The 21,804-nt window shown below is 39.1% G+C and overlaps 1 long non-coding RNA gene across 1 annotated transcript in view; it reads left to right on the forward strand.

Moving 5' to 3' along the window:
• The window catches only part of LOC139168985 (uncharacterized), a 211,788-nt gene that overhangs the window by 91,236 nt on the left and 98,748 nt on the right, over positions 1 to 21,804 (forward strand). The window contains exons 2-3 of the long non-coding RNA XR_011559410.1: positions 10,695 to 10,769; positions 17,774 to 17,833. This is a non-coding gene — a long non-coding RNA (uncharacterized lncRNA). The remainder of the gene's footprint in view (positions 1 to 10,694; positions 10,770 to 17,773; positions 17,834 to 21,804) is intronic.

Raw genomic sequence — 21,804 nt, forward strand, 5'->3', positions numbered from 1 at the left:
CTTCTAGATTGGTTTTGAAGTGTGCAATGTCTTAAAAGTCTCTTCCCAGTGCCATCACTAGAATTAAATGTGGCAACAATAACAAAAGATTAGGACAACATTCCAAGATCACTGTAACATTGGCTTGTGTTGAATTTCATTTCATATCTACTTCAGACAATTTAAATAGCTTTTGAAATGATGTGATAATGTTCAATATTATAGGAAGAAATAGAGAAATAGTGAAAAATAAAAATTATTTTTTGTGTTCTCCAGTTTTCTAGCAATTCCAAATACTTTTTTAAAAATATCAAGTTATGGAACATCTTGTCTGGTTTCAACTCAGTATCTTGTAATTATCTCATGATGGTCAATGACATGGTGACTGAACCTATTTTTTAAGCATATAAAAGCTTAAAGTGGAAAATAGAATAATAGATGCATTTCTGGACTCAAATAACAATTTATTTATGATGTTTATGTTTGGCTTCCACAGTTGTGGATAATTTGGCTGCTATGTTGAAAAATAACATATATCAAATACAGTTGTTAATTATTTAATCTTAACTTTAACTGTTTAATTTTAACCTTCTCTGTGGCAGCGCCGACCCTCTGGAACCAGCTCCCCCCAGAGATCAGAACTGACCCCACCCTCCTCACCTTTCGTAAGCTCCTTAAAATGTACCTCTGTCTTCAGACATGGGGGAATTGAGATATTCCTTTCCCCCTAGGCCTATACAATTTATGCATGATATGTTTTTGTGAATGTTTGGTTTTTAATAAGGGTTTTTTAATTATTTTAAATATTAGATTTGTTATATGCTGTTTTATTATTGTTGTTAGCCACCCCAAGTCTACGGAGAGGGGCGGCATACAAATCTAATAAGTAAGTAAGTAAGTAAGTAAGTAAGTAAGTAAGTAAGTAAGTAAGTAAGTAAGTAAGTAAGTAAGTAAGTAAACAAACAAACAAACAAACAAACAAACAAACAAACAAACTATCCATCCTAAGATAAAATACAGGACATAGTATAAGGGTAGACTAGATGGACCATGAGGTCTTTTTCTGTCATCAATCTTCTATGTTTCTATGTTTCTATAGCAGATGTAAAGAAGCTGTGATCGTCTGTTTTTTTATAAATTGCAACTGTAATAGCCAGAAACATTAGAGCTGCTATTGAAGGATGCTGGCAATTGTATTCCAGGAATATCTAGACAGGTCCTTTTCCTCACACCTAGTTTCCTTGCTCTTAGCTTAATCATAAAGTATTGAGAGGTGCAATTCCTTCCTTTCTTCATTCCTTCATTGCTTCCTTTGTTCTTTCCTTCCTTTCTCTCACTATTCTTTCCTCCCTCCCTTCCAACATCTCTTTCCACTAAAAAATCTGACAAAAGACTTCCCTTTCGTAATTGTTAAAAATTCCTAAAGTCATAGGAGGTTATTTCTAGTAATGGGCAGCCAAAATCTTTACTGCCACACTGCGGGTGTGGCTTATTTTGTGGGTGTGGCTTATTTTGTGGGTGTGGCTTAATAGTCATGTGACTGGATAGGAGTGGCTTGCCAGCCATGTGACCAGGTGGGAGTGGCTTGAATGATCATCATCATTCAAGTGAACTGTTAAGTCCTTGACTTGCAACCTTACCAGTGTCACTCGCTGGGGTGACAATTTGTTTCATGTTTCCTGCATTCTCCTTCCTGGGTCACCCCCCGCCTCAAGCTGGGTAGCTATACGAATGTGTGCTGCCAGAAGCATAAATGTGGCCAGCACCCTTTTCACCCATGCCTTCTGCTTGCACCTCAGGTGGGAGGTGGCAGCGTGAGGCTGGAGGGGAGCCGGGCAGGAGAGAGGAAAGCTTGTCCGAGGCCAGGAAAGAAGAAAGAGGAAAAAAGCAAGGAACGCAGATGCAGCAGTAGGGGGGGAAAAAGAAGAGCTGAGCCAAGACCAGTAATCCAGGAAGTGACAGCCGCCGATCAGCTGGAGCTGCGCACACATCTTCATTTCCACTGGTGGAACTGCATTCCACTCTGTTCTGCCTGCTGCCCACCCCTGGTTACTTCCAACAAAAGTAACCTTAGGCTTTTTATAAACTCAACAATGAGGTTAGCAATAATGCATATTTGATATTGAGATAGGGTCATAAGAAACAGCATTTTTTCCTTGTTTTTTATTTTCAATTTTATTAAACATCAGAAAATTTTAATATTCTTTTTAGAACTGAGTAGTTCGTACTATTATATTTAAAATAAAATATAAATGCAAAGTTTTCCCTGTCGAGTCATGTCCAATTCTAGGGCATGGTGCTCATTTCCATTTCTTGGCTGACTAACTTCCAAAGACAATTTCTGTTGTTATGTGGCCAGCATGCCTATATGACAAAGGCATATGGAACTCTGTTACCCTCCCACTCAAGTGGAACCCATTTAAGACAAAGTCAGAGTCACCATCTAGTCAGGTCTGAAGACATTTCTTGGATGAGAAATGAAATGACTTCAAGGAAAAACAAAATAACAGAAAAAGCAAATTTGGGAAAATCAAATAAATGAACAGCTAGCATTTCCTTACTTGTTGCATTTTTAAAAACATTGAATTTATAAAATATGGATGTATAAACTCAATTACCATATTTCCCTGAAAATAAGACTCTGTCTTATATTTTTTTTAACCCTGACGTAAGTGCTTGGCCTTATTGTCACACACTCAAAAGCCCAATTGGGCTTATTATCAGGGAATGTCTTACTTTGGGGAAAACAGGGTATTTCTTCACAAACTTAGACTTGGGCTATATTTTGTTATTTTTACAACAAACCATGGCAGCGAACATATGCAACACATTTTTTCTTCCTATTTTCTCCACAACAAAACTCTGTGAGGTGGGTTGGGCTAGGAGAATGTGACCAGCAACTTTCATGGCTAAGACAAGACTTGAACCTATGGTCGCCTACTTTTTAACCTGGTGCATTAACCACTAGATCAAATCAACTCTTTTAAGAAAATAATAAACTACAGTATTGGGTTTTTAAAATTTTCGAACTTACCATATCATAAAATTTATTTGATACAAGGGAGAATTTCCGATAATCTTTTGAAATACATTTTAGATTATTTATTAACTTTTCAAAACTTTGTTTATATTTATAACCTTAATTTTAGGATACACATGTTAAAGCATATTTACTTTTTAAAAAGTTATCACTGCTTTTTATTACTATTACTATCATTCTTAGGGAATAACATTTTTAATTAAAATAAATGTGTTATACCTCATTATAAAACTACCTCTTGACATTGTATATGGCTCCTATTACAATGCTCTCTTGGACTGTCATGAGTATGAAGCTGTTCTCACATAATTCCTTGCAGAGCATCTGTTTTTGCATCATTCCATACTAATAATCTTTTTTTTTTTTTTAAAACCCACCTTCCATGTAAATTAAATAGCTGCACAAAAATAGCTAATTAGATATACAGCAACCATTTGGACATACAATTATCCAATTTTCCTTTGCAACTGTAGTAATTATCTTCACACATTAGCTAAATTATTGTGTAAATGTCATTTTGAAAGGTTCCCCTTATTTTAAAAAACTTTCGCAAAATTTAATAGATGTTGTCCTGTAATTTCAGAGCCATTTTTCCTCTAAATTTCAATGCTCCACTCAATCCCATGCAATTATTTTTTCCATCAGAAATTTCAGCTATATTACTAAATATGTAAAACTTAACAATTTCATGCTTCTCCCTGTCATGGACTGTATTTTCACACACCACATAATTACTAAAACAAATTGCACCCTCCTGTTACTAATCAGGGAGTGCCATATCTAATCCTGTTCCAGTCAAGATGGTGTACCCGAAAGCAGCGTACTTGGACCAACACTCTTCATACTCTATATAAATGACCTTTGTGATCACGTTACAAGCAACTGCATTCTATTCGACGATGATATAAAACTTTTTAACACCACCAATAACACAGTTACTCTCCAAAAAGACTTGACTTTGTGTCTGAATGGTCAAACATCTGGCAACTCCAAATCTCAACCTACACATTGGCAAAAAGAATCAGAACACCAAATACAAGCTAAATAAACAAAACCCTCACTCCGTTAAAAGACCTTGGAATACTCATATCAAATGACCTAAGTGCCAAAGCCCACTGCGACAATATCACCAAAAATCTACAAGAGTTGTTAACCTAATCCCTCATAGCTTCTGCTCCGGTAATCTCACACTACTAACCAGAGCATACAAAACTTTCGCCAGACCAATCCTTGAATATAGCTCATCTGTCTGTAACCCACACCGCATTTCGGACATAAACACTCTAAAAAATGTCCAGAGATACTTTACTAGAAGAACTATCCACTCCTCCACTCACAACAGAATATCCTATACAACCAGACTTGAAATCCTAGGTTTAGAAAGCTTAGAACTATATCACCTTAAACACGACCTAAGCATAGCCCATAAAATCAACTGTTACAATGTGCTTTCTGTCAACAATTACTTCAGTTTCAACCACAACAACACACAAGTACACAACAGATGCAAACTTAATTTAACCATTCTAAATTTGTTCCCTGACACAGAGTATCATATTTCTGCAGGAAATACGACTTTAATAACTGAGTACTTGATACATGGAACTCACTATTAGACTCTGTAGTATCATCACCTAACTCCCCCAACCCTTAGACTATCCAGTGTTGATCTCTCCCGATTCCTAAGAGGTCAGTAAGGGGCGTGCATAAGTGCACCAGAATGCCTTTGTTCCCCTGTCCTAATGTTTCTCTTTTACTAGTATCATGTATATAAATATTCTTGTATCTTTGTATATCAACAATACATACTTAACAAAACAAATAAAAATAAATAAACAAGCAAGCAAGTACCTGTATATAAGATGCACCTTTTTACTTCAAAAAAGTGCATCAAAAACTGGCTGCATCTTATACATGGAATGCTGGGGGGGGGGGGGAAAGTTGGGTAGCAGTCAGCAGTGGCAGCAGCAGCCTTCCCGTGCTTTGCTGGCTGTCACCAAGGCCGTCCAGCAGCCCTTGGCTGCTTCCCTCCCTATGGGAGACCAGCAGGCATTGGCCAAGGAGCCCTCCCAGCAGGCTGAAAAATGGCTCAGGCGAGCGGCTGTGGCCAAGCATGGGCTGCCTCTCCCTGGCTGAGGAATTTTTTATTTATTTATTTATTTATTTATTTATTTGTTTTGTCCAATACTTAATAATACACAATGAAGGTTATAGAGGATATATACGAGTAGAATGTATCAAAGAGAGTATAGAAGAGAAATATAGGAATAAAATATAACTAGAGAGAATAGCAGAAAATATAAGAGATAAAAGAGATATAAAAGGTAGATGATGGATAGAAGAGATAGAGGAGATAGAAGAGATGATATATGAGATATAGGAGAGACTATAGGACAGGGGATGATAGGCACTCAGGTGCACTTAGGTACGACCCTTACTGACCTCTTAGGAACCTGGTGAGATCAACCATAGATAGTCTAAGGGTAAAGTGTTGGGAGTTAGGGGATGATATTACAGAGTCCGGTAATGAGTTCTATGCTTCAACAACTCGATTGCTAAAGTCATATTTTTTACAGTCAAGTTTGGCGCGGTTAATATTAAGCTTGAATCTGTTGTGTGCTCTTGTGTTGTTGCGGTTGAAGCTGAAGTAATCATTAACAGGCAGAGCGTTGCAGCATATAATCTTGTGGGCAATATCTAGATCGTGTTTGAGGCCCTCTGTCCTTTACTTCGGCATCAGGGAGAACACAAGCAGTGTCTGCTTCACTTTCAAAGCCTCCTGTATGACCGATTCTCTCTCTGGGAGCGCCGTTTCCCCCCACCCGCCCCGTGCATCTCCCTGTTTCAACCTGCACTCCAAAAGCACTTTCCCCTCTGTTTAGGATCTGGCACTCTTCTCTCGGGGTGGGGAGAATGGAGCCACAAGCGCTGCCTTCAAGCTCCATGTAGGGTGGCCGTAGGCGCTTCCGCTATTCTTCGGCCAGGCAAAAGACACGGTGGCAGAGAACCAGCATCTTACAAGGTTCCACTTCTTTGCTGAAAGGACTCAGAGCACTCTGATCTTCTTGTAACTTACTATGCAGGTAAAAGCAATGAAATTAATAATACTGATCAATGAATCATTAGATCATACCAAAACCAGCTTTAAATTGAACCTAAAAGTCAACTGGCTACCAATGAAGCCTCCAAAATTGGCAAGTGTCATGGGCAAATTGAGTATACCAAGGACTATTTAATTTTACCAGCTGTGGGTTCCAAGTGGTATTTAAAGGTAGCTCTGTGTACAGTGCACTGCAGTACTCCAATACTGAGTTCCTAAATTCAGGTTGGGAATGATGACACTTACTTTATCCAGGAAAAGACATAATTGACATACCAGATATATTTGTCCAAAGGGCCGCTTAATCAAAGCTGCAATTTTCTTATTGAGCACAAGCCAATATTCCAGGAAAAATTCTTGACTTGCAGTCATAGTTCCCTCTAAGCTGAGCAGTGAGCAATCGCTCACTTAAAAATCATCATGAACTCAGAGTTTTCCAAACCTGCCCAGAAGCCGAGAGGGAAAGAGTGAGAGGGAAGGAGAGAGAGAGGAAGAGAGGAAGAGAGAGAAACAGATAGAAAAAAGAGAGGAAGGAAAAGAGAAAGAAAAAGAATGGGAGTAAGGAAGAGAGAAAGAAAATCAAAATCTAGTTTGAAACTAGCTCAACTATTTAAGTGGCATTTTGATATTGATAGAGTTGCCCTATTATGAGCTCACTGTTATAGACACACAGTACAGTATTTTATTTTGAAATTCTCTGAGGCAAAACAGGGTGGGTTTTTTATTTATTTATTTATTTGTTTGTTTGTTTATTTATTATTTCTGTGCCGCCCAGTCCCGAAGGGACTGCTGCTCAGACACTATACTTTTCCGCCCCCTCCCCCAAAAAAAAATTAGAGGGAACACTGCTTGCAACAATTCATTTAGTGACTGTTCAAAGTTATAAGGGCATTAAAAAAAGTGACCTATGACTCCTAAACTTAACAAAACAACAGATTTGGGGGCAGGCACACTGATGATTTGTTAGGCTAATTAACATAACATTAGGGCCACCTGGAGGTTTCCTCTTCAGAAGAAGATATTTAACTCCCTCATAATTTTTTTTCCTGAGAAATCTGAAGCTAACCACATTTTCCCCACCCTTTGAAAGGAAACATCATCTAATCTATCTCCTCAAGATGTATGAAATTCCCTTCTGATTTGAGGAAAGCAACTCAAATTTATCTATTTGAAAATGGATTGGGGGGAGAGATTGCCTGTTGCAGAGTACAATGTTTTAACCTAAAATATACTTCAATATTTTTACCTTCTGTGGATTCAGGTAGCATACTGTAAATAATTTGTTTGCTTGCTTGCTTGCTTGCTTGCTTGCTTGCTTGCTTGCTTGCTTGCTTGCTTGCTTGCTTGTTTGTCAAAATAACAAACAATTTGATGTAGGTTTAGAGAGAGAGATCAAAAGGTATTTTTAAGGAAAGAGAAATTATTTATTATTTATTATTTATTATCTATTATCTATTATCTATTATCTATTATCTATTATCTATTATCTATTATCTATTATCTATTATCTATTATCTATTATCTATTATCTATTATCTATTATCTATTATCTATTATCTATTATCTATTATCTATTATCTATTATCTATTATCTATTATCTATTATCTATTATCTATTATCTATTATCTATTATCTATTATCTATTATCTATTATCTATTATCTATTATCTATTATCTATTATCTATTATCTATTATCTATTATCTATTATCTATTATCTATTATCTATTATCTATTATCTATTATCTATTATCTATTATCTATTATCTATTATCTATTATCTATCATTTATTATTCAAAACATGTACAAGATAATAGGTATGATATAAACATAAACATAAAGTAGGTATAGGTAAATTTGGACAATAGAACATTAGGACAGTAGGACAGAGATGGTAGGCATGATGGTGCACTTACTGTATTTAAGCCTCTTACAGACCTCTTGGGAATGGATTGAGGATGACCTTAGACAGCCTAAGCTTAAAGTTTTTGGGGTTGGGGAAGAAACCACAGAGTCAGGTAGTGCATTCCACGCATTGACCACTCTGTTAATGAAGTCGTATTTTCTGCAGTCAAGTTTCAAGTGGTTTACATTGAGTTTGAATCTATTTTTTTCTGTGTGTTGTTGCGGTTGAAACTGAAGTATTCATTTACTGGTAGGACATTGTGGTAGATGATTACATTACATTACTACATTTAGATCAGATTGAAGGTGACGTAGCTCTAGGTTTTCTAAGCCCCAAATTTCAAGTCTGGTGGAATAAGGTATTCTGTTGTGTGCAGAGGAGTGGAGTATTCTTCTTGTGAAATATTTTGTCACAGATGATGGTTTCTGGAAGATTGAGTTCATGTCCAGGTTGGATATTTTTAAGGTTTAGTGATTTTTTTTGTAGAAGATGGCAACTCCATCTCCTCTACAGGTTTCACGATCGGACCAGTAAATACTGTAATTTACTGTAATCCTACTGTAATAATAGAGTCAGGGAGGGAAACATACAGCCATGTTTTGCAGACAAATATAATGTTGAATATAGCATGTTTTTTTGTAAGAGGAGTAGTTCGGGTATTTTGTTTACAATGCTTCTTGCATTAATTAGTTTGCATCTAAAATCAGCAGTGGGTGATATTGAGGAAGTAAGGGACATGCATACTTAGTTTTGGGTGATGAGGGATTGGCTTTGGATGATGAGAGACTGTTTTGGGGTGATGGTGGGGTTGGATGGTGGATGGTGGATTGTGGAACTTAGTTTTGATAGAGCTAGCATGGTAGTTGATATATACAGTAGGTCAGTATAATCTTGGTCTTGAAGTCTTTTAAGATCTGCTTGGAGTTCATGGGAGCAGATTCTTTGTATGATAGGTCAGGCCGTGAGTAAAGTTTTCTGGGACTGATGTCATTTCTGCTTATAGAGCTTATAATATGGATGTATTTACATTTGATGGATTAATCCTTGCAAACTATTCTACCAGTCTTTCATTTTTAAGTTATATTTTTGGATATTAAAAAAGACAGAATCTTGAAGAATTCATTTTCTCAGAAGGAAACTAAAGTAACATTGGGTAAACAATACTAGTTTTTAGGAAGTAGCTGAAAAGCTATATTGATTCCTTGAAAATTTATGAAAAGGAGAGTATTCTATTTTTGTAGCATCAAGAATAAGAACTTAATTAAAATCACATGATTATAAATTTGATGACAGGAAAGGTCTTTCTCTAAAACAATAGTATTAATAGTAGATAAATACAAGATAAATTTATTGCATTTATTGATACTGCCTGTCAAAGATACAAGCTGTGTAGGTATTTGAAGGTGCACTTTGATTCAACAAAGCTTTGACTAAATTGTAAAATAGATTCACAGATTGCAGTATGGACTTACTTTGAAGCAGCAAATCAAACCATGTAAAGTACAGTACTTTGTAGACTTTTGAAGTTGTTTACAGTTTTGGGTAAAGATGCTATTTTTTTGCTGCAACTTACAATTTTACTCCCACATATGAAAATTCAATGTCTCTGACACTGACATAAATAAGCAATCTATTCTTTTTAATAATTCATTAAATGTTCTGCTTATCAGAGCTCTTTGGGGAGGCAAAGCTAGAAGGGTTATAGTGTTTATTCTTTTTTTCAAAAAATTCTAAACTCCCTTAACTTTGCTTTTTCTTTATGCTAATAAAACTGGGAGTTTTATTTTTCAGCATTCTGCTGACCAGTATAGACTTTAGTACTTTACATTGAAATACTAACTTATTAGGACAAATTTAAGTCCAAATATTGACTGTGGAAGTATATTACAAATTACAAATGCTACTTCCCCTATGCCAAATCTCCTATTTTCTAGTTTGATTGTATTAATGCATACTATTATTCAGGCATCTGCTAGCTAACTAACACAGACATAACTAAGTGATCAGGTGATGGTACAGTCTTTTCCAGGACTGAAGGATCTTGCCAAAAAGTTATGCCAATTGTTGTGACACTGAGAAACTCCATCAGAAGGAGCCAAGAATTCACTGTCATGCCAATCCTGGCATCTCAGAAAAGCAAATAAAACCATTTTTTAAAGTCAAAGAGGCACACTTTTTTAATTGGTTCAGCATAATTTAGCTTCTTTGCTAAACAACTGGGGGTGAGGGAGCTTCAATCCTCTACTCATCTCAGCAATATGTGCCTCAGAGAAACAAGGAGAACATCTGAAAATATTCAACAAAACTACACTGGAAGCAGTATGCTCCATCCCATATTTGGGTAGACCAGGTTGTCCTGAAAGACCAGTCTCACTCGAAAAAAACACCAGTTTATTATACCTTCATCTCATATAAGAGAGAGGGGGAGGGAGGGAGGGAGGGAGAGGGAGATTGATTTAAATCAGGGGTGGGTTCCTCCTGGTTCAGACCAGTTTGCCCGAACTGGTAGCGACCCACTGGTGATGCTCAGTGTCAGTCCATGGGCACCGCCATTTTTAAATAATTTTATTTTATTTTTCTCTTCTTAGCATATGCGGAAGCTGAGATTCCGGCACTGTGCATGGGGTTGCCATCTTGTTTTCAACTTTTTAAATTTTATTTTTTTCAGATTTTTTGGCATTGTGCATGCGCACGTGTACAAAGCATGCCCATATAGCATGGGAGGAAGCAAACTAGGAGAGAGGTAAGTTTTGATTCTGTATTATAATTAATGGATCAAAATGGATTTATCTTTAAATTATCAATCTGCTTTGACTCATGCGCTCTTTGAACCTTATCTGAATTAAATAAAAATTGATTCACACACACACAACAAATGTATTGCAATAGAGTTGAGAAATGAGTAAAGGATGAAAGTCTGCTGCAAGCCTGTAGGAATTTGCCAGAGGAAAAAAATCTGGAACCTATCTAATTACAAAGGAACAGCAACATGAAGTCAGAAATGGACGAAATAATATTCTCCAAGATGCTATGATAAGATGCTAATACTAATAGCTAAAGATCTAAGTGCCAAAGCCCACTGCAACAACATCGCTAAGAAGGCCTCAAGGGTTGTTAATCTAATCCTATGTAGCTTCTGCTCTGGAAATCTCACACTACTTACCAGAGCTTACAAAACTTTCACCAGACTCATCCTAGAATACAGCTCATCTGTTTGGAACCCATATCGCATCTCAGACATCAACACCCTTGAAAATGTTCAAAGATACTTCACCAGAAGAGCCCTTCACTCCTCCACTCGAAACAGAATACCCTACAAAACTAGACTTACAATCCTGGGTCTTGAAAGTTTAGAACTACTTAAACATGATCTAAGTATTGCCCACAAGATTGTATGCTGCAATGTCCTGCCTATCAAAGACTACTTCAGCTTCAACCATAACAACACAAGAGCACACAACAGATTCAAGCTTAATATTAACCACTCCAAACTTGACTGTAAAAAATATGACTTTACTAATTGGGTTGTCGGAGCGTGGAATTCATTACCGGACTCTGTAGTATCATCCCCTAACCCCCAACATTTTACCCTTAGACTATCCTCGGTTGACCTCTCCAGATTCCTAAGAGGTCAGTAAGGGGCCTGCATAAGTGCACCAGAGTGCCTTTGGTTCCCTGTCCTAATGTTTCTCTTTTACTAGTATCATGTATATAAATATTCTTGTATCTTTCATCCCCTGTCCTATAGTCTCTCCTATATCTCGTATTTTATCTCTACTATATCCTCTATAACCTTCATTGTGTATTATTTGGACAAAATAAATAAATAAAAAATAAATAAAAATCCTTCCTGTTCAGTGTTTGGAGTCAGTAAGGAAATTAGAATTAAAAACTTTCAGCACGAAATTAATTCTTGGAGTTAGAGGAGATAAAATGCTGTAGAACTGCAGATGCATGTGCAGACACAAAGAAACAGACACAGAGATGGATATGCCAGAGGAGAAAGGAGAAGAGTAAAAAATGTTTAGTTTGTAAAAATAGTAAGAGGCCTTTTTCCTAAGAAAAGACAACATGCAGATTTGGAGGATAAAAGATAAAACGTTAAGTTAATGGAACGGGAAAGATTATGTATGAGTTATCAAAAATGAAAGAGGAGCAAGCATATGATTTCTCTCCATGCATTACTTTTACCACCACCCCACTCCAATCTTTGCAGCTAATAACGGTAGCTAGCAACTTGGCTATTGAAGAGAAAGAGTGGTGTTGTGGTAAAATGACCACAGTGACAATTACCTAATGACTTGGCTTGCAAACAGCAGGAGAATCAAGACTTGGGATGCTGACAGAAGAAAAAAATCATATAACTTGGATGAAGGAAATCTAAATCAGAAGGAGAGATCAAACACTTAGGAAATGTGAAAGAAATTGATAGGGATGATAGGCTGATTGATAGGGATGATAGGCTGGTGTAGCTAGGTTTAGCATTTTGTTAAAAAGAGAAGTAATTTTACTCCCTTCTGTTTTGAATGTTACTTCCTCCTCCTCCGCAAATTCCCACAACTGTGGTGTGGTTGCCATTATCAAAGAACATATACTATGCTGCAGGGCCACCATCAGGAATTTTGGGGCCCCATACAGCCTAAGTGTCTGCCCCCCCCCTGCCATTTTAAAACTATTTTAAGTCGCCAAGCCACTCCATCCCCCGGGGATCATTTCCCGCTTCATGCCAAGTGAGGCGGTCCCATAGGCCAGTGTTTCCCAACTTGGCAACTTGAAGATATCTGGACTTTAACTCCCAGAATTCCCCAGCCAGCGAATGCTGGCTGGGGAATTCTGGGAGTTGAAGTCCAGATATCTTCAAGTTGTCAAGGTTGGGAAGCACTGCCATAGGCTATTTCAGAAACTGGGTTAAGCCGATTGTGTGGACTCGTCCAGGAGAAAGAAAGAAGCGGGAGTGACAAGGGAAAGAAAGATCCTCCTGGCATCGGTCAGGCGGAGCGAGGCTTATTTACGGCTCCTTGGCACTTCTCCCTTCTTGTTGACAAAACCATGTGCTTTCTAGTGAGGGGAGGGGGAGGGGGATCCCACACCCGGCAGCCACCGGTGAGGAGCTGGAAAGGATGAGGGGAGAGAAAAAGCAGTCGGGCGGGTGTCTTGAGGGGGCACTCCCATCTGGAAGGAAGGGAAGAAAGGCGAGGGCGAGCTATGAAGGAAGGAGGGAGGGTGGAAGGAAGGAAGGAAGGAATGGTAAAAGGGGCGATCAAGAGAGGAATGGGTGAATGAATGGACAGAGGGTGGGAAGGAAGGAAGGAAAGAGGGAAGGGACAGGAACAGAGGAAGGGTGCAAAGAAAGCAAGGAAAGGTGTCAAAGGGGAGAGTAAGAGAGGAAGGAGTGAAAGAAGGGAGTGGGGAGGAAAGAATGGCAGAAGGAGAAGGAAAGCAAGAAATGGAGAGAGGGAAGGAAAGAAAGAAAGAAAGAAAGGGGGAAGGGACAGGAACAGAGGAAGGAAGGAAGGAAACTTATGAAAGGGGAGAGTAAGAGAGGAAGGACTGAAGGAAGGGAGGGAGGGAAGAAGGTAGGAAGGAGAAAGAAAAGAAGAAATAGAGGAAGGGAAGGTAAAAGAGAGAAAGAAAAAGAGAAAGAAAGAGAAAGAAAGAAAGAAAGAGAATAAAAGAGAAATAAAAAGAGAGGGGGGCAATGAAAGAAATGGAAGGAGGGAAGGAAGGAGAGAAAGAAAGAGGAAGAAAGAAAGCAAGAGAAAGAAAAAAGAATGAAAGAGCAAGAGAGAAAGAGAGAAAGAAAGAAAAAGAAATGAAAGAAAGAAAGAAAGAAGGAAAGAAAGAGGAAAGAAAGAGAATGAAAGAGAAATAAAAAGAGAGGGGGAATGAAAGAAATGGAAAGAGGGAAGGAAGGAGAGAAAGCAAGAGAAAGAAAGAAAGATAAAGAAAAAAGAATGAAAGAGCAAGAGAGAAATAGAGAAAGAAAGAAAAAGCAACGAAAGAAATTGTGATTTTTACTATGCCGGCTCCTTCCCTCCCCCGCTCCCCACAAACCACCTACCCCTCTACTGCAAGAGGGAAGTGCCCAAGGCGCCGGGTTCTTCCCTTTCTCCCTCGCCTGCATCCTTGCCGCGGTGACTCACCAGGAGAAGGCTGGAGACCCACGCGGCTCCTTGGGGGGCGTTGCGGAAGGCGGCGGCGGAAGCCCCCATGCCCGGCAGTGTATGATGGGCAAGGGATGCCTCGGGGAAGGAGGGCAGGGCGGGAAGGGAAGGAGGGGGCTGGCAGGGGTTTAGGAAAGGGGAACCCACCGGGCACGAGGAAACGCTGTCCGCGCGGGGCTCCGGGGCCAGCCTTGCAGCTCCTCAGTGGGCTCAGCAGGAGAAGTGGCTGGCTTCCCATAGCAATGGGGAGCTTGGCTTCCGGAGGGCCGAGCTCCTTCCGCGGCTGCCATCGGGGCTCCCTGCCTGTCTGCCGGCCTCCCTGCCTTCTTTCCTCGCGGGGGTGGGAAGAAGGTGGGGGCCGCGGTCGGAGAAGCTCCGCAGAGGCAGAGTTCGTTGCAATCGGGGTTGGAGAGTTTTTGGCTCCCCTCTCCTCTCGCTCGCTCGCTCGCTTTGTAGCCAGAGCCTTTCCTTCACTGTGGTGACTCCTCAGTTTGGCTGAAGCCGAGTTGATCCAGCCAGGGTGAAGCACCCCCTTTTGCCCTTCTGCTCCCAGGCACTCCGGGAGGCAACCTCGTGCCAGGTGTATGGGAGGCAGCATGAAGAAGTCACCACAGTGAAGTGAAGTGGTTTATTCCCTCTCCAAGCGCCTAGAGAAAGGAAAACGCTCTCTTCGCTTGGGACTGCCAAAGTCTCCTTAAGCACCACCGAAAGGCTTCTCTGGCAGCCCACCAAAATGTGGTTTTATTACTAAAAGATTTCAACTCCCTGTCCTTCTGGCCCTAACTGATAAAACAGTAGATGAACAGTAGATGCAAAATCTTCTAGTTAAGTTACCAACAGAAAAAAGGAGGAGTTAACACATTCTGTCTGATTTATCTACAACAAGAAGAAGGAGACAGCTTACTGTTCTGGGTCAGCATAGCAGGGCTGCTAATAGACCGGTATTACTGGGAGTGGCGTCATGGGCCCGGCCAAATTTCTCTCTTTCTTTCTCCGTCTCTTTCTTTTGCTTTCCTTCCTTTCCTCCCTCTCCCTCTCTTTCTCTTTCCTCTGTCTCTTTCTATTTCTCTATTTCTCTCCCCTTCCTTCTTTCTCCTTCTCTCTTCCTTCCTCTTTTTTCTCTCTCCCTTTCCCTTCCTCCCTCCTTTTCTATCTATTTCTATATCTTTCTCTCCCCCCTCTTTCTTTCTTTCTTTCTTTCTTTCTTTCTCTTTCTTTCTTTTTTCTTTCTCTTTCTCTCTTTCTTCCTTCCTCTCTTTTCTCTCTCTCTTTCTCTCTCACTTCCTCCCTCTCTTTCTCTTTCTCTCTCTCCCTCCTTCCCTCCCTCTCACTCTCTTCCTTTCTCTCTTTCTCTTCCTCCCTCCCCTGTTTTTTCAACAAGGCAGTGCTCAACAAAGGGGCTAAATGGAGAGTGCCTTTGAAGATCGTGCCCTGGCCAAGGGGGGGGGAGGTCAGAGGAAGAAGAGGAGGAGGGAGGGAAGGAGAAGGGGCTCAGGAGCATAGGCACTTGGCCTTTCGCACCAAAGGAGCTGGCCAGAAGGACTCACATGGGAGGTGAAGGAAGAGGAGAACTTCCTGAGCTGCCAAGACTTGTCAAATGCCCGGCTGCTTCGGCTTTCTCCTACTGGCTGCCAGCTCCACCTGCCTCTTCGGGGAGGGATCTGGCTCAGGTGGACTTAGAGGCTCCCACCCTAGTGTTATCCAGGAGGGGGTATAGACTGGTAGGGGTGGTTTGATGGGAGGCTACCTGGCCCGGAACCGCTGATGACTCTGGCAGTGACTGTCGCGCCAGCTATCGCTGCCCAGCAGTTGATCTTTTTAAAAAGTGGGATATTTTTCAAATGCCCTGGGATGCGGGACAAATTATCAAAAAGCGGACTGTCCAGCCAAAAGCGGGATGACTGGTCACCTTATCCTATGAGAAAAATTTCTTCTAATTACAAACTTTTCTACTTGAGAACCTGGTCATGGAACAAATTAAGTTCTTAAGTAGAGGTACCACTGTACTTGTTGCTTACTGCTTGTCAATGATCATATGATACTGTTTTTATAAGTGTTAAGATCTATGCTAATTTGTCTCTATATTTAATTAGGGCCTCTCAGTTTGTGCCTTGGGTCATGAGAGCACCTCTTTGTTGCTGTACAGAATAAACTGGTTGCAATTTTCTGCCTTGTGTGATAATTAATTCCTTTGCAACAGATAATGACCTTAACATAGGACTAGACCAATTCACAATTTGGCCAAAAGAAGAGACTGTTCAGTCTGTGGCATATGAATTATAAGCTCTAAACAAATATAGGAGACAAGGAGATTCTTCCTACTGAATTGAATAGATTGGTATGGCTGAAACTTATTTTTGAGGTTGTGTGGCATTATCTGTATTTGTTATTACTATATTGCAGTGATGGCAAATCTTTTTTTACTTGGGTGCCGAAAGTAGATATTTGTGCATACTATCACGCATGTGGGAGTACCCACACCCATAATCCAATGCCTGGAAAGACCAAAAATGGAGGCTCTCTAGAAGCCAGAAATGGCCCATTTCCCAACTTCTGGTGAATCTGGTAGGCCTGTTTTTCATCGTCCCCATGGTCTGGAGGCCTCTCTATAGCCTGGGGAGTGCAAAAACACCTTCCCCCTTCTCCCCAGTGGCTTTCTGGAAACTGAAAATGCCTTTCCAGAGCCTCTGTGTGAGCTGAAAATCATTTGACCAGCATGCCCATATGCACTGGAGCTGAGCTAGGGCAACAGATCACGTGCTGACTGTTACAGCTCTGCATGCCATCTGTGGCATGCGTGCCATAGGTTTGCCATCACTGCTATATTGCAAGTAGTAAGATAAAGTCATTCTTAATTTATTTATTCAATTTTATTTATTCCATTTTTATGCCACCCTTCTCCTTAGACTGGGCAGCTTACAACGTTAGCAATAGCACTTTTTAACATAGCCAGCATATTGCCCCCACAATCCGGGTTCTAATTATGGACATTCCTCAGCTTACGAAGAACAACAGAGGCCAACGTTTCTTTTAAGTGAGACTTTTGTTAAGTGAATTGTTTTGCTCCATTTTATAACCTTTCTTGTCACAGTTGTCAAGTGAATCACTGCAGTCAATAAGTTAGCAACCAAGTTGTTAAGTGAATCTGGCTTCCTTGTTGACTTTGCTTGTCAGAAGGTTGCAAAAGGTTATCACATGACCTTGGCACACAGCAAGTCATAAATATGAACAGATGCAATGCACCTGAAGTGCAATCACATGTTCATGAGGATGTTGCAAAGGGCAAAGCTATGAAAACGACCATAAGTCACATTTTTCAATGCTGTAGAATCTTTAAATGGTCACCAAGTGAATTGTAAGTTGAGAATGACCTGTATTCAAAATAAGTGAAATGCACTTGCAGTTTTCTGAAGACTCTCTTTTTGAATGTTATATTCATTGTGTTTCATTGTTCCATTTTTTAAACCACCTAAAGTCATACACATTGGGGTGGCATAAAAATCAAACATAAATGAAAAAGTCCATTTAGAAGGCAGAATCCTATAGATCAGATTTTCATAGATTTTTGCTCTCTTGTTTTTAGGTTTTCATTTCTTGGTCACATGGGCTTAAAATTGTGGAATAAGACACCTAAAACAACTAGGTAATGCCAGATTGGAGAAAACTGTTTTATTAGCTTTTATTATTTTTGTTTATTTTGGAAAATAACTGAAAAATTTTGAAATATTGGACAAATAGAAAATAACATTTCTCATGTTACCTCCCTTCTATTAATTGTGTGTGTGTGCTTTAAATCATATTATAATCCATCTGGGGACCAACTACAAGTAGAGAAATGGGGTGGGTGGGAGTGGTAACCATTATTCTCATATGGAAGTGGTTTATGATGTGGAAAAATAATCAAGGATGATGCCTATTTGTAGCTCAAACTGGTACAGGGGGAAAAAATTCATAGCACACTGGTTGCCTTTTCTTTATGGTTCTATTGTTTTGAGTAAACCATAGTAAATCAAAGTCAATAGTGAATTTAATTTGTCACAGTGAACAGAAATGTATTCATTTAATAAATAGCACTTCTTCAAGAAGAGAAAAATAGATCACTTTAGCAAAGAATATGATCACTGTTACATATGTACATTTTCTTTAAAAAATGTAGAATATATATATATATATATATATATATATATATATATATATATAAAACTATGAACACACACACACATATAGTCTAAAAGTTGTTTATCTAATTATGAAACATACAGTTTAATGTTATACAATTACAGATATAAGCCCACATTCAACTGAAATGATCAGTTCTTAATACTATTATCAATATACAGTATATAATTTAGAGCTCAGAACAAAACTTTTTCTAAATGTATTTAGACAAGCAATTCAAATACACAAAATTGTTTTGAAAATCAGACACAATTGTGGTGTAAAGTAATGTATTGCTCAAAATGTGTGTCCATTTATTTTAAAAGAAAACAGGAAGAAATGTGGCACTGCTTTCGTAATTGATAATTTGGACTCAATACACAGGATCTACCAATTTTAAACTGGGCACCTAAATTTATAAACAATTTTCCCCTACTTTATTTTCACATTGATTCAGCTAGTTGGGGCCTGCCTCTAATGGTGAACTTTTCAGAATAGTATCAGGATTAATTATAATGAACTCCTTAGTACGGCAGAGAAAGTATTTTGCATCATAATTAGGTTTCTTTGCAGTCAAACTAATTAGCAATTCATTGTATTATGAAGTCAGGTTTACAAACAAATCACCTCACAGATCTGACCAAAATACTACTACTGTAGTAATTCTACGACTCAACATTGACTGTGTTGATACAACAAACCTAACAATAATCTAACCAACCATATTACTGGAGCTCTGAATTTAGCAGAAGCCCATGCAAGTTAACAAAAATATTATCCTGAACATAAGCTTAGTGCAAAAAACATAAAATAAAATATGGAATTAATAAAATATGGAGATAATTGATATGTATCAATTGATGATAATCTCTTTCTTGTGTGACACATACAATTAGTAGAATTGAATATCAGAGATAGTTTTTTTCTGAAGTGAGGGGTAAGACATGTATAGGCAAACCCCAATGAATAAATCTGTGCTATTTATAACTAGCTTGCTGATCACTGTTGTACATACTCCTGGTCAGTTGGAGGATGATGAATAGCTTGAGGACTCTGATACAGATAGTGTTTATGAATTAGTGGTAGGCCCCGGATTACAGGTATTAGAACAGGTGGGAGGCCAGCAACAGGATGTTGCTATGAGTCCAGAATCTAGTGAGGAAGAAACAGACATTCGCTGGGTCAATCCTAAATTCAGAAGGGTCCAAAAACATAAGGAATAGGTGTTTGGAAGAAGATATTAAGGGGAGGAATGGGTTAAATACTGGAGTGATGTATTAGTTACGTCAGGAGGCCAGTGGGGAAGAAGGGTGGCGTTTCAATGTAGTTCTAAGATGAAATGTATTTCAGTTTGGCTCCGGAGCGAGTAAGTTTATTCTATGTTATATTGCAGTCATTCCTGCTGTTTTTGAATCATGCTGTAAATTCATGGATTTCAGGAGACGGGAGGAGGCATGAAGGAATGCATGTGGAATGTAATTAAGAGAGATAACAGGAGAAAAGAATGTGTCAGTCTGTATTGCATTTTTGAATACAGAAGCGAAGAGAATAAAAATGGAGTTTCTTTGTTTATGAAATACTGCATTCAGTAAATGTTATTTTCAATAACTAAAGTTCTACCAGAAACCAGAACAATCACCATGTAACAATTTTCAAAAAAAATTGTTCCCAGTTGTCAAGTGTGTTTTCCTGATTGTTTGTACCTTAAATGAATAGAAAAAAGTTATTATTCCCTGTAAACTTTGCTTTTGTGGTCAGCACAATGATATTTTGAAATTGCTCTATTTTTAAGGATATTTGCAATATTTCAAGATACTTAAGAAGCTTCTGGAATTGTGAGAACTATCCCAGAAGTTTCTAGAACTGTCCAGAATTATCTAGAACTTTCTGGGACTGTACAGAATTGTAGGTAAATGTATAACTACAATTATATAGGGCCACTAAAGCCCTTCCTGAGAGATGGAGAGACAGGATCTAATTGATTGGGATTGCATAGTAAGTGGGCAATGGCCATCACAGACAAAGAGGAATTGACCTAGACAGACAGGTGTGAATTCAATATCTATTCAGATTCTGATAACAACAGTATTCACACTTCACCCCACACCCATTACAGGAGGAGCTTAGGAATGTAAATGTATATATATTGTGTTACTCTGGTACCGGGTGATCAATCTTGCTCTGCTGAATCCTCAGTACACTCTTGTACTTTAATACTGCATGGAATAAAGACCATTTTTATCAAATTTGGAGAGACATCCTTTTTCCTTACAGTACACAGCAACTTAGTCAATTTAGATGGCATCAAGAGGTTGCATACATCCAGCAGACGCATTTTGCTACGTATGTGGCCAGTTTATGAAGACAAGAGCGAAAAAGTACTCTGTGGAAGCATCTGCTAAGATGTGTGAGGCCTACAAAGCATACTTTGGCATGCCTGTTGGTGACCAAGACAAACCATGGGTTCCTCATTTCACATGTGAGCACTGCAAGAAAACTCTTGAAGGTAAGTGGATAAATGCTACTCTCTTAAATAGCAGATTAACTGTGTTAATTTTGTAAATATCACGTCATTAGTGTGAAATAGGCCTAAAACAAATTCTCAATCCAAATTTTATTTTGTTTGCTTATAGGTTGGTACAAGGGAGAGAAGAGAGCCATGCATTTTGCTATCCCAAGAATTTGGCGTGAACCAACTGATCACTCAACAAATTGCTACTTCTGCATGGTGGACCCTTCCAAACATCGCACTGGCAAAAATGCACTGCCTGTAACGTATCCTGACATTCCTTCATCTATTGCCCCGGTACCAACATCTCCAGACAGAGCTACACCACCTTCAAAAGAAAGCAGCAGGTCAGACACCGAGGAAGACATTGAAGATCATGATTTCTCTTCATATGCAGATGAGGAGCGGAAGCCATACTACCCTAACCAAAAAGACTTCAATGATCTGATCAGAGACCTTGGTCTGACCAAGTCCAATGCTGAGCTTCTGACATCAAGGCTCAAGCAATGGAACTTATTAGATGAAAGTGTCCAAGTCACAGATCAGAGTAAGCGTCACCAAGGTTTTTCCATCTTCTTCAGTCATCAAGATGGACTGTGCTTCTGCAACAATGTATCCAGTCTATTCGAGGCTATAGGTATCACCTGTAACCCAAATGAGTGGTGCCTCTTCATAGACAGATCATGCAAGAGCCTCAAAGCCATGCTGCTTCACAATGGGAACAAGTATCCGTCTCTTCCTGTAGCTCACTCGGTGCACCTGAAAGAGGAATACACCAGTATCAAGATGTTGTTAGGTGCATTGAAATATGATGAGTACAGCTGGGAAGTTATCGGAGATTTCAAAATGGTGTCATTCCTGAGGGGCCTCCAAGGTGGTTTTACTAAGTATCCTTGCTTCATTTGCCTTTGGGACAGCTGGGATACTGAAGCGCACTACCACAGGTG

This window comes from Erythrolamprus reginae, chromosome 6 (genome assembly GCF_031021105.1).
Source record: "Erythrolamprus reginae isolate rEryReg1 chromosome 6, rEryReg1.hap1, whole genome shotgun sequence".
Lineage (NCBI taxonomy): Eukaryota > Metazoa > Chordata > Lepidosauria > Squamata > Dipsadidae > Erythrolamprus > Erythrolamprus reginae.